This window comes from Macaca mulatta, chromosome 13, assembly GCF_049350105.2.
Source record: "Macaca mulatta isolate MMU2019108-1 chromosome 13, T2T-MMU8v2.0, whole genome shotgun sequence".
In the NCBI taxonomy this organism is placed as follows: domain Eukaryota; kingdom Metazoa; phylum Chordata; class Mammalia; order Primates; family Cercopithecidae; genus Macaca; species Macaca mulatta.
Window position 1 is genome coordinate 121,368,224 of NC_133418.1, and position 12,453 is coordinate 121,380,676.

At 53.2% G+C, this 12,453-nt stretch overlaps 1 protein-coding gene across 1 annotated transcript in view; it reads left to right on the forward strand.

Moving 5' to 3' along the window:
- The window catches only part of EIPR1 (EARP complex and GARP complex interacting protein 1), a 608,423-nt gene that overhangs the window by 306,230 nt on the left and 289,740 nt on the right, over positions 1–12,453 (forward strand). The gene's annotated exons all lie outside the window — the stretch shown is intronic.

Genomic DNA, 12,453 nt, shown 5'->3' on the forward strand with positions numbered 1-12,453 from the left:
CACAATCAAGCTGTTGAATTTTAACAAGAGTATTAGTACATAAATCTTCTGCTCAACAATTCTGAGACAGGATTATGCCTAGTTTGTTACATCATAGAAAAACCCCAAGTTAACTTCATGTTTTGGAAGGGCAGGTCATTTTTAAAGTATTTCCTTTTTTAACTGGATGAAAAATCTTCATGTCAGGATTAATTTTTTAATCACCTCCACATTGGACAGAGGAAACTCAAGCCTTAAATGTTTAAGTAAACTCTGTCTCAATTTTAGGATTAAAGTATCCACAGGTGGTGTGATGATAACATACATACCCCAGGGCTTGCTTCTGTCAAGTATGACTCTATTTCAGTAATTAAAATAAGTGCTGAACTACTGATTTTTTTTATGGATTCATTTCTAAATGGGCATTATAAATACAGCTTGTTCATTTTTAAGAATGAAACATTCATATGATAAAATATCACCTTAAATTGCCTTTCTTGCTTCATATAACTTTTCCCTGTCAGGATCCTTAGCGTTTGAAACTCCTCGTGCGGCGCTGGCTTCCTGCAGACTCCAGTTTCACCTCTTTGGCCTCCTTGATGTGGCGCCTCGGATTTCTTCACTTCAGAGGTGTGTTTTTACAGGCAAGAGTAAGTTACTGGGTGCAGTGGCTCATGCCTGTAATCTCAGCTACTCATGAGGCTAAGGTGGGAGGATTCTTAGGGCCTGGGAGGTCGAGGCTGCGACGAGCTGTGATCGTGCTCGCTGCGCTCCAGCCTGGGTGACAGAGCGAGGCTCTGTCTCAAAAAAAAAAAAAAGAACAAGAGCTGAGGGGTATAATAGAATTATAATAGAATTCTGCTAAAGCACTTAAGGCGAAATCACATTTTCTTTTCCCAGGATATTGCTCACGTCTTTCGTTTTTATTGAGGTATAATTTACATACAATAAAATGCACTCATTTTAAGTGTTTTTAAATTTTTACAAATGCAACATGACCACAGGCAGAACAACACAGGACATTTTCATCCCCCAAAAAAGGTTCTCCTGCCCCTTCTTAGTCCCGCCCACCCCATCCTAAGCCACCCGTGTGGGTGGGTTTTGGCTTTTCTAGAATTTGATGCATATAGAATCCTGCAGCATGTTCACGTTTGTGTCTGGCGTCTTGCGCTCCCGCTTCTGTTCCCTGATCCCTACACTTACACTGTCTCCTGGGTCAGGGCAGCCGCTTGTTAGTATCTTAAACACTGGAATGGTTTGAGGAGAGCTGGAGGGTTGAAAAACACGAAGCGAACGGAAATGGACTGTAGTAAGAAACAGCACTCTAGGTGGGGAGAAGACCTAGGGAGGTAAAAGGCTGTTCTTCCTGAAGAAAGTAGTGGAGGTCTCTGTAAGCCGAATGTTAGAGAAGACAGATCCTCGGCTGGGCACAGTGGCTCACGCCTGTAATCCCAACACTTTGGGAGGCCGAGGTGGGTGGATCACCTGAGGTCAGGAGTTCAAGATCAGCCTGGCCAACGTGGTGAAACCCCGTCTCTACAAACATACAAAAATTAGCTGGGCATGGTGGCGAGTGCCTGTAATCCCAGCTACTAGGGAGGCTGAGGCGGGAGAATTGCTTGAACTCAGAAGGCGGAGGTTGCAGTGAGCCAAGATCCTGCCACTGCACTCCAGCCTGGGAGACAGAGTGAGACTCTGTCTCATAAAAAAAAAAAAAAAAGAAGATAGATCCTTTATAAACACATTCATTAGATTCTAAATCAGGTGTTCTTTCCAAGGAGCCCAACTGTTAGTTTCCCAAGCGGGACAGCTGTTGGTTTTCACTGCGTCCAAGTTCGTCACTTTAGAGCGGGCTCTGCCTGCTTGCTGAGTAAGAGATTCCTGGACATACGTTATTTTTCAAATGTGCCCTCTTTTTACAGGCACAGATGTATGTATTGCCATGGGGTTTATGACTGGGATATTAATAAATCAGTATGAATTACTGCACTTGGGTATGGCTTCAAGCTGGTTAATGTGTTGGCATTTTCAAGACACTTCGATTTTTCCTTGCTATCCTCCTACTTAAGGTAGATGCTGCACTGCAGACAACGCAGGCAACCCGATGAGAGGCCCGCCCAGGTTGGGGGGCTTCACCCTTGTTTCTAAGGAGTAGGTGGATCACCCAGGAAATGTCCAGCCTTGTTCTGTCTTGCTCCCGATTCAACATCTTATCCCAGTGAAGACCCAGCCCCAGGATACTTGCCCGGCTTGGAGCAGCTGTTAAAGGCCTCGTCATTCCTGTGGTGGTTCATTTCCCTATTTGGTTTCTGTCCCCACTTCCAAAAAGTGAAGAGGATCCTCTTGTTTCGGATGTTTTATTTCTCTTCTTGCCATCCATTTCTTCATCTTGTTAACTAAAAGATGACATGATCTATAAATTTAGAAAACGAGACAGTTTCTTTTTCTTTTCTTTATTTTTTGGAGATGGAGTTTTGCTCTTGTCACCCAGGCTGGAGTGCAGGGGCGTGATCTCGGCTCACTGCAACCTCTGCCTCCTGGGTTCAAGCGATTCTCCTGTCTCAGCCTCCCGAGCAGCTGGGATTATAGGCACGTACCACCATGCCCAGCTAATTTTTTTTGTATTTTTAGTAGAGATGGGGTTTCACCATGTTGCCAGGCTGGTCTTGGACTCCTGACCTCAGGTGATCCGTCAGCCTTGGCCTCCCAAAGTGCTGGGATTTCAGGCATGAGCCACCATGCCCGGCCTAAAGACATTATTTCTTGTAAAGAGTTAGTCTGCAAGGTGGCATCCCGCAGGCTGGGAGGCAGAGTCTCGCGCAGAGACCAGAGACAGGCACCTTGTAGGAGAAGGGGATGGGGCAGGAGCTTTATGCTGAACGGGTTGGAGGATCATACATATTCAACAGGTTACAGGAGGAGCTGTGAATATTCATAAAGGTGGTCCTGACGCATGCGTATTGAACAAACATCCACGTAACATACAACTCACGTTCACCTTAGAGAGGAGACTTAACATCTAAATGCGTCGCAGGCAGGCTCTGCGCTTCTGAAGTTGAAACAGGGACATGAAGGCTCCCAGTGCTCAGCCTCTGTCAGCTGGCCAGAGCCCATCCATGGGCTTATTCTTGTCCAGAGGAAGTTACTGAAATCAGTCTCTTTTTCCATCAAAGCTGTAGTTACGGCTGGTGGAACGGGGCCAGTTAGGCAGCATCGGGTGGGGGGCAAACTACAAATTGTTTCCATCTTGCTCATCTCGAGGCCGTCGCTGGTTTAGCTGCTGGAGAAGAAAACCCTCGTGGTGGCGAGGACGGTGTCTTATTTAAGTGTAGGGTGAGACTTCACTCTAGCCTGGCTGAGCCTTAGGTCCTGTGTGTGATTTGCGTCTTATTGCCACAGTCTGTTCTGTGGTCTCGCCGTCTCTCTTTTAACACGAATGCTGGCCAGTGGTGGCTAAACCCCAAAGGGAGGGGTGTGAAGCGTGTCTGACCTCCCATCCCGTCGTGCCTGGGAACTCATTTTTTAAGGTTTCTCTGGGGTCTCCTTGGCCAACGGGGTCCATTCAGTTAATTGGGGGGCTTAAGATTTTACCTTAAATTTGCGATCCTTACCATTCAAGTGTAGAAGGAAGACTGGGGAGCCCGGTGAGAGGCTCTGCTGGCCTCTGAGCAGCGGCTGTCAGCGGATGCCCCTCCTTAGCCAGGGCGCCAGTGATGGGCTGTGTGGTGTGTGAGCTGATTAAAAATGACGATGAAGAGGCCTCCACTATTAGCCAGGGCGCCAGTGATGGGCTCTGTGTGTGAGCTGATTAAAAATGACGATGAAGAGGCCTCCACTATTAGCCAGGGCGCCAGTGATGGGCTCTGTGTGTGAGCTGATTAAAAATGACGATGAAGAGGCCTCCACTATTAGCCAGGGCGCCAGTGATGGGCTCTGTGTGTGAGCTGATTAAAAATGACGATGAAGAGGCTTCCACTATTAGCCAGGGCGCCAGTGATGGGCTCTGTGTGTGAGCTGATTAAAAATGACGAACAAGAGGCCTCCACTGTCAGCTCATGACCCTGAACTCTTCATTCTAAAAAAGCCTAAACTGACCTGTCACAGAAGGGCAGGATGAAGACAGACTCCTCATCAGACTGGAACTAGGTGGAGGCAGGGAGGAGCTAGGCTCACAGTGACTGCGTAGCTCGGTTTATGTCCTGCAGTCCCCATTTCTGACATTCTATCCTCTGGCCGTATATGTAGACCACGTATTCTAATTTTTGATTAGAAAAATATAGCTACTAAATTCAATTCTTGCATCAAAATTGTATTTTAAAATATAAGCATGTTTAATATTGGTCCTACAGAATGAGCTGGTTGCTTTGTTTGTACACAGAGCTCACATTAAGCCTCACATCCAATCGTGGCTTGCATCCACTGCGATGGGCAGATTCTTCCTAGGGGCCTCCCCTGGCTGTCTCTCACCGTGGACGCCACCGCTGTCTCCCGCCCACCCCACTGCGACCTGGCTTACAGCACCCCCCACTCTCCTTCCAGCCCAGCACAAGCTCAGGACGCCGGATGTCCACACTGCCCAAGCTGCTGTGTTTCACCCAAGACTTTGGAGGAAATATTCGTTCTTAAATTTGTGTCAATAAGCCAGACAGCTTTCCAGCTTCCTTAGAAGCAGTTATCCTGTGGAGAGTGGACTTCATTCTTTACATCCTTAAATTAAGATGAACAGTAGAAAGGCAAACCGGGCTGCAGTGGGCACCTGACTGCACAGAGCGGCTGCTGATGTGCCGATGTGCAGATTAAACCCAATCCAAGGCGGAGGGGGTCTCGCTTCTGTGCTCACATCCTCATGCATGTACAGGTTGGGCTTGTGTGCCTGCGTGTGTGCCTGTGCTTCTGTGAGCTCTCCAGAGAGCCTGTAGAGGTTGGTGGTTATGAACTGTGGGATGTAAACGAGCCACTGTGGGCTCCATGACCTTCCTTTCTTTCTTTTTTTTTTTTTTTTGAGACAGAGTCTCGCTCTGTCGCCCGGGCTGGAGTGCAGTGGCCGGATCTCAGCTCACTGCAAGCTCCGCCTCCCGGGTTCACGCCATTCTCCTGCCTCAGCCTCCCGAGTAGCTGGGACTACAGGCGCCGCCACCTCGCCCGGCTAGTTTTTTTTGTATTTTTTAGTAGAGACGGGGTTTCACCATGTTAGCCAGGATGGTCTCGATCTCCTGACCTCGTGATCCACCTGTCTCGGCCTCCCAAAGTGCTGGGATTACAGGCTTGAGCCACCGCACCCGGCCAGGCTCCATGACCTTTCTTTCCCTGTCTGTCCCCCAAGGAGGGGCGTGTGAGGTAACCACTGCGGACGTTTTGCTGTGTGTTCACGAGGAGATCGTCTGGTCCATTGATGGAGGTGTTTTCCCTAGTTATGTGGTGAAGTTGGCGGCTTCAGACGTTTCGTTCTCAGGATGCAGCTCTGACAACTAAGATGGGCTCCCCTGCCTCAGCCGGGCTCCTCAGTTTCCCCAGAGTGAGGCCTCTGTTGGTCGATCGTGTTACTGGGTGGCTGTGAGTTACGCAACTCACGAAAACATCTCATCCGGATGGGCGTGGGGTGGGAGGGCCACCCCAGGAGCTGTGAGTAACTTCCCAGCGTGCCGGCTTCTTGCGCCTTCCCAGAGCCTGGTGTGCGGTACCCCAGGTGGGCGGGTGGATGACTGGAATCTGGTTCTAGTCACACAGACCCAGAATGCGACATTTAGATGTGATCTGAAAACAGCCATTTTTCCGAAAGCTGTTTACTGTTGGAAAGTGTATCAAGCAGCAGTTTCTGGAGACCTGTAATTGTTTTATGATTTATGCAGTGAAAAGTTTATTACAAAAAGGACGGGCGCGGTGGCTCACGCCTGTAATCCCAGCACTTCAGGAGGCCGAGGCGGGAGGATCACTTGAGGTCACGAGTTTGAGACCAGCCTGGCCAACATGGTGAAACCCCATCTCTACTAAAAATACAAAAATCAGCTGAGCGTTGTGGTAGGCACCTGTGGTCCCAGCTACTGTGGTGCTGAGGTGGGAGGATAACTTGAGCCCAAGAGGCATGACAGGTGTGTACAGGGGCTGAGCAGCAGGTACTTTCTGAATCTCAAGGGAAGACCTGCAGCCTGTGAGCACTTCATGGGCCACAGACGGAGCGCCTGTTGTCATCCGCATGGGAGAAGTCTAGGGATGTGGCTGTGCTGAGGCCAGCGGCCTGCGGGTGCACGGCCAGTGAGCGGGACTCTTTCCAGCAACACCTTCAGGAGACTCTTTGGTGGTTTCTTTTCTCCCTCATGTTCTGATAAAGATGACGCGGGGATGTGCCATGCATCCCATATCTGAGAAATGCTCGCCTCCTGTGTGCCGGACACTGGGCCATGTGCTGGTGGACGGACAGGGCGGCGGAGCCAGTTTATCCTGAAAGTCCTTTGCACACATCTCTTATTACATGTGTGTCAAGACTGAAAATAAAGTATGGAACCAGGGTGTCACAGATGGGGGTCACAGACACACAGCAGATACAGCATGGCGCTCCCAGCAGTGATGCGGGAGAGCATGTACAGTCCCCGGACGCAGCCTGTGCGCAGCAAGAAATTCATCAGGGGATCTCTGGCCCCAGGTGCCACCCGGGAGCGTGCGTGTGCAAGGCCACCTGACCAGCGAGGGCCATGGGATGGCCTGACCCGTCAGGAATGCTGACAGCAGGGGCTGGCTCAGTTACCAAAAGGGGAAACAAAGGCACTCCAGGGCTTCCCTGGGGCTCGCACCATCCTGAGGTCTTCAGTCCCCCTGGAGATGGAAGGGAGGTGGCCGAGTGGCCTGTGGCGCAGGGCTCCCTTGCTGTTCCTTGCAACCTGGGGGGTCTCTGACTCTTGGAGCTGAGTGACAGGTGGGGATTTTTGTCCCTCTAAGGCTCTTTGGATGATCGACTCCCAACTGACGCTCCAGGCTGGTATCTACAATACATGCTCTGAGGAAAGCTAGTCTGTGAAATGATGCATTAAAGGGTTCTGTTATGGGTTGGGAGTCCGAGTCCCTCTTGGGGAGAGCCGTGGTGCCGGGAGCAGCTGGAGGCCTCAGGGCCGTGCTTAGCTTTGCTTCCCCAGCTTTGCTGACCCCAATAAGCTCTTCCCCATGTGGTACCTGTCAGCAGCGCAGCGGGAAGCTCTGTGTGTGTGAAACCACACGAGGGGTTCAGAGCTATCCTCAGGGCAGACCTGGAGTTTTTTCTGGTGTTCCTTAAAAGCATCTGATGAATATTGGGATTAATTTCCTGAAGAACTTGGAAGAGAGTTTCTCTCTCCTTTCTGAAAACTGAACGTTCAGATCAGCACATGATAGGAATCTGGATGGCGGAGAAGATTTGGGTCAATCTCCCCAGTGCCCCAAATCCAGTGAAATGACAACAATTTTTAAAAAAAAATTAAGTGTATTGTTTTTAAAAATACATCCACAAGTTTCTGACGATCTCCCTCAGTTTATCCTCCCCTTCAGCATGGTCACTCATGGTCACTTGTTTTTAATGAGTAGGAAGCGACTGGGGTGGCCGTGGGTGGCTTCTGTTGGCATGTGGTTTCCTGCTTGCTCTTGGATGCTGCACTCTGGAGAAGCTGGCTGCCACATCTGCAGGACACTTGCGCAGCTCTCTGGGGAGGTCTGAGGCCTCTCCCAGCAATGCTGCTGGCTGAAGGTATGTGGAAGCAGGTCCTCCAGCCCCAGTTGAGCCTTCAGATGATGCAGCCCTAGCCGTCACCTTGAGGGCAACCTCAGGAGAGCCCCAGCACTGCCCAGCTAACCCAGAGACCACAGGTGAGAATGTATGTTCCTGTTGTAAGGCACAAGTTTCAGAGCAGTGTTACACAGCGTAGTAACTGGTGTCTAAGTGTGACTCCCTAACCATAGTGCTCACCTCCACTCAAGAAAGTGCTGATGGTGGATCAGACATCTTGAGAAAGAGAAACTAATGGAACAGACGTCTGAGAAATAGGAGTAGAGCTGTCCTAGTCAGGCAATGCCTGGCCTTGGAATGGATGGGGAAGGATGGAGGCAGGCAGGTGGGATCGTAGCGGGGGGTGCATTCTGTCCCCACTCCCCAGGCTGTGCAGACCCACTGGGCAGAGGCTGCTGGCCTGCTCTCCCCTCTTGCATGGTGCCCGGGGCACCAGGCTCATGGGGTGCACTCTGTTAGTGGGCAGGTTAGAGGGACTAGGAAGGAAGACCTCTTGTCCCAGGCAACCTGCAGAGGCAGGGAGCCCCGGGGGGAGGCCCTGGGAGGAGCCCTGAGGGAGGGCTCTGGCTCCTCATCCATCTGGAGCTTTGCCCCGGATTGCCGTTCCCGTCTTCCCAGGATTCCGACTCTGTGCTTCGAAATGTTGTGACATGATCTCTTCTGTTGTCTTAGTTGGGGCTCTTTCTGTTGCAAGTGACAGAAGCCCAATGTGAAGGAGCCTGTGCCCGGGGGCTTCTGCCCTGGGGGCTCCTGAGGTGCAGCCACCGCCCTTGGTCCCTGCTGTGCTGCTTTCTGCAGATGGCTTTGTCTCTACTGCCAGCAGGACGTCTGCTCACCGTGGGACACGTGTAGACACAGTGTTGACGTCTTAAAGCCTTAATTCTCATTCCGCTCTGCAGAGGAGTGACTTCAGCTGCCAACTCTGGCTCCCAAGGCTCCAGGAGAGGTTCTGTGGGACTAGACCCGGGTCAGCGGCTCTGATGGGCACAGGATCGTGCAATGCAGGCATGGCTGTCGGCCAAAGGGCTTCTTGTGCCCAGGCTGCTGCCGGCTCATGTCCAGGTCATTTCTCCCACGCCACAAATCCTGCTTGCCCAAAGTAAAAATGGAGCTTGTAAAGTTAGCACGGTGGACATTTGTGCACTTATGGGACAGAGAAGGCTTGAACTTCATTCCGAGGGGAAAGAAGCCAGCCCTGGCGTTATTACTCTGTTAGATAAGCCTGTCTCTCTGGGGTTTACAAGTATCTTCACCCCATCGCAGGTGACCAGGAAGGACTTCTGGGCCTCACCCGCCTCACTGCCACAGTGAGTCCCTAGTACTGGTGAGATGACCTGTGGGTTGGGTCACGGGCTCCTGGAGTGCTCTGCCTGCTCTGATGCGTGAAGTTCTTCTATTCACCATGTCTTCAGTGAAACTCGGTCCCACAAGCCCCCCCGGGAGAGCTGGTTTTGTCCCGAGTGCCGAGATGCATAGTGGCTGGTCGGTTCCTCAGGATGCCACAGTCCGGTAAGGAGAGCAGAGGGTGCAGCAGCCCTTACGGCTGGGTGAGGGGTACGGCTGGGTGAGGGGTACGGCTGGGTGAGGGGTACGGCTGGGTGAGGGGTACGGCTGGGTGAGGGGTACGGCTGGGTGAGGGGTACGGCTGGGTGAGGGGTACGGCTGGGTGAGGGGTACGGCTGGGTGAGGGGTACGGCTGGGTGAGGGGTACGGCTGGGTGAGGGGTACGGCTGGGTGAGGGGTATGGGGACTCCGGGCAGGGACAGCTGCTCAGAGAGAGGGGTCAGGACAGTCATGACCATCGGGTGGATGGCTGAGGCAGGATGTCACTGCAGGCTCATTGTCCCTAGTCCTGGCCAGACTTGCTGTGACCACCTGTCTGGGCCCTGAAGAGGGCAGAGGAATTGCTCAGGTGGGGCCAGGGCACAGGGCTGAGGCCTGCAGTCAGGCCGTGCCAGTTTGCAGAGAACATCCGGGGCACCCCTGAGCAGGCGGCTCTTCTGAATCGTTCGTGTTCTGCTCTCTGTTTTCTGCCTTGGGAAGTGATTATTTTTCAACACGATCTCTTAAATGCGGTGGGGGCAGGGCACTAGAAGCATCCAGGCCTGAAGACAGCCCCCAGGTCAGCGGGGCTGGGGGAGTTGGGCTGGGCGGGGGCTGCAGAGCAGGAGGCTGTGCTCCCATCACGGTCTGTCCCTGGCGTGAGCAGCGCTGGTCATGACAGTTCTGGGGTGGAGCTTGCTTTTCGACGGAAGCCACTCTCCCCGGGACGTGCCTGCCTGCCTGCCTTTATTATTATAGTTTAATGTCTCAGCCTGCCTGCCTTTATTATAGTTTAATGTCTTTCATTGTCCATGTTAAAAATGCTTGTGTTTATTTTGCACCAACTGTTCAAAAAAACCCACCCATTCTAACATCCAAATAGGATTTCATCTGAGTTATACAACAGCCTGGCAAAGGGCAAGTCAATGAAATCAATACAATCTGCCCTAGCGTCCGTGTATTTTCCAGCCTGCTCCATTGCTAATCACTCCTGAAGCTGCCTGGGTGCCCCGGCTTTACTGATTGCCTCTGCAGAAGGATGTGTGTGTGGGGGGTCCCCAAGGACACAAGGACGTCACTGGCAGGACCGGAGACAGAGGCACACGCTCTCCAGAGGCCTGTCTTGCTGCTGCTGCTGAGCAGGACTTCGGGCCAGCGGCCACCCATCATGACATCGAAGCCGGCCCCAGAGATACCAGGACCGAGGCCCCAGGGCGGCATCGCCTGCTCCACCTCCGCAGAGAGACGTCCCTGTGAGCTTGGGGTGTGGAGCAGACCAGGGAGGAGCCCTCCGTAGATGCCCTGGGCTTGGAGGTGTCGGCATGGATGAAGGCTCAGATGGAATCACCCCAGTTCTGCTGCTCCAGTAGCTGTGTGGCTGTGGGCAGGTTCTTCAAGCTGTGCCTCAGTTTCCTTGTCTGTAAAGGGGGATGTCATGTACCCTCAGAGCAGGGTTGAGGTGAGGAGTCCACCAGAGCCTGTCTGTGAGGTGGAGGGGCTTGAATAACGTCCACTAAAAGCTCATGTCTGCTCGGAACCTGGGAATGTGACCTTTTTGGAAATGGTCTTTGCAGATGTGATTAAACAGGGGTTGGAGATGGGATCATCCTGGACTAGGGTGGGCACTGGATCCAAAGACTGGTGTCTCTGCAGGAATAGAAGACAGAGACACAGGAGGCGGCCACACGAACACAGAGGCAGACTGGGGCCTCGCGGCCGAAGCCAGGAGCACCGAGGACTGCCATGGTCACCATGGAGAGAGGCCTGGGACAGACACCACTGCAGAGCCTCCAGAGAACGCAGCCCACCCGCAGCTCGCTCAGCCTTCTGGCCCCTGAGCTGTGAGAAGATGCAGTTCTGTTTTAAGCTGCTCTGTTTGGACACCTTGTTACAGGAGCCCCAGGAAGCTACTCAGTGGGCGTTTGTGGTTGGCCACCGATCATTCCCAAGATCATGTCCCCATCCTAAGCCCTGGGACCTGTTCACGTGACCTGTTGTGGAAAAAGGGCTTTTGCAGATGTAATTAGCTTAAGGATCTTGAGATGAGAAGATTATTCTGGATTCCCGTGGGCCCCAAATACCATCTTCAGTGGCTCCGCCAGAGATTTGGCACACAGAGGAGGCTGTGTGACCAGAGGAGAGACCGCAGTGATGTGGCCACAAGCCAAGGGCACCGGGAGCCCCCAGAGGCTGGAAGAGGAGAGGAAGGAGCCTCTCTAGGAGTGGCCACCATCAGCAGCCACCAAAACGGGGAGGGAATCAGTTCTGTGAGTGTCTGATGGCAGCCTCAGGAAATAGGCACAGTTTCCCATTCGCAGCCTGGCCTCTATCCCCATCTGGGGGTTTCCCCACAGCCTGGCCTCCCCCCATAGCCCAGGGTCTCCCCACAGCCAGGTCTCTCCCCATATCCTGGGGTCTTCCTACAGCCTGGTATCTTCCCATAGCCTGAGGCCTTCTCACAGCCCGGGGTCTCCCCACATCCTGGGGTCTCCCCGCAGCCTGGGGCCTTCTCACAGTCTGGGGTCTCCCCATATCCTGGGGTCTCCCTGCAGCCTGGGACCTTCTCATATCCTGGGGTTCCCATATCCTGGGTCTCCCCACATCCTGGGGTCTCCCTGCAGTCTACCCATGGTGCCAGGGCAGCTCTTCCTCCTGACAGGCGTGAGGGGCCCTGGGTGTAGAGAATAAACTCCACCCATCGGATGCGAATTTCAGCAGCCCTGGGTTGGGTGAGTTTCCTGGAGCTGTGGCTGAGGGGTCAGGGGTACAGTTCGCTGACTCTCCAGCTCAGCACACCCAGGGAGCTGGCAGGGTTCCCTGACACAGGGCAGCAGGTGGAGGCTGAGACAAAGGCTGAGCCAGCCGGGGGCTCTAGGGAGACACGCACCAGGCCCACTCCACAGGCAGCAGGACCCCAGGCTCACTGTGGGCATTTGAGGAGTGGGTGTCAGGGCGGCCAGAAGCAGCCAGGGTGGAGGTCGTGGGGGATCATCTCGGTGGGCAGAGCCTCGGGGCCCTGGGGTGGAGGGAGTGAGGCTGGAGAGCCTGGCTGGCTGCGCTGGCAGGATAACGCCTAACACGGTCCCGGAGATGGCGCTTCTCCCACGGACAAGGGGAGGTAACGCGGGAACAGACTGTAATCAGGTTCCAGGTCCAATAAAGGTGAACCTCGAGGCGGAAAG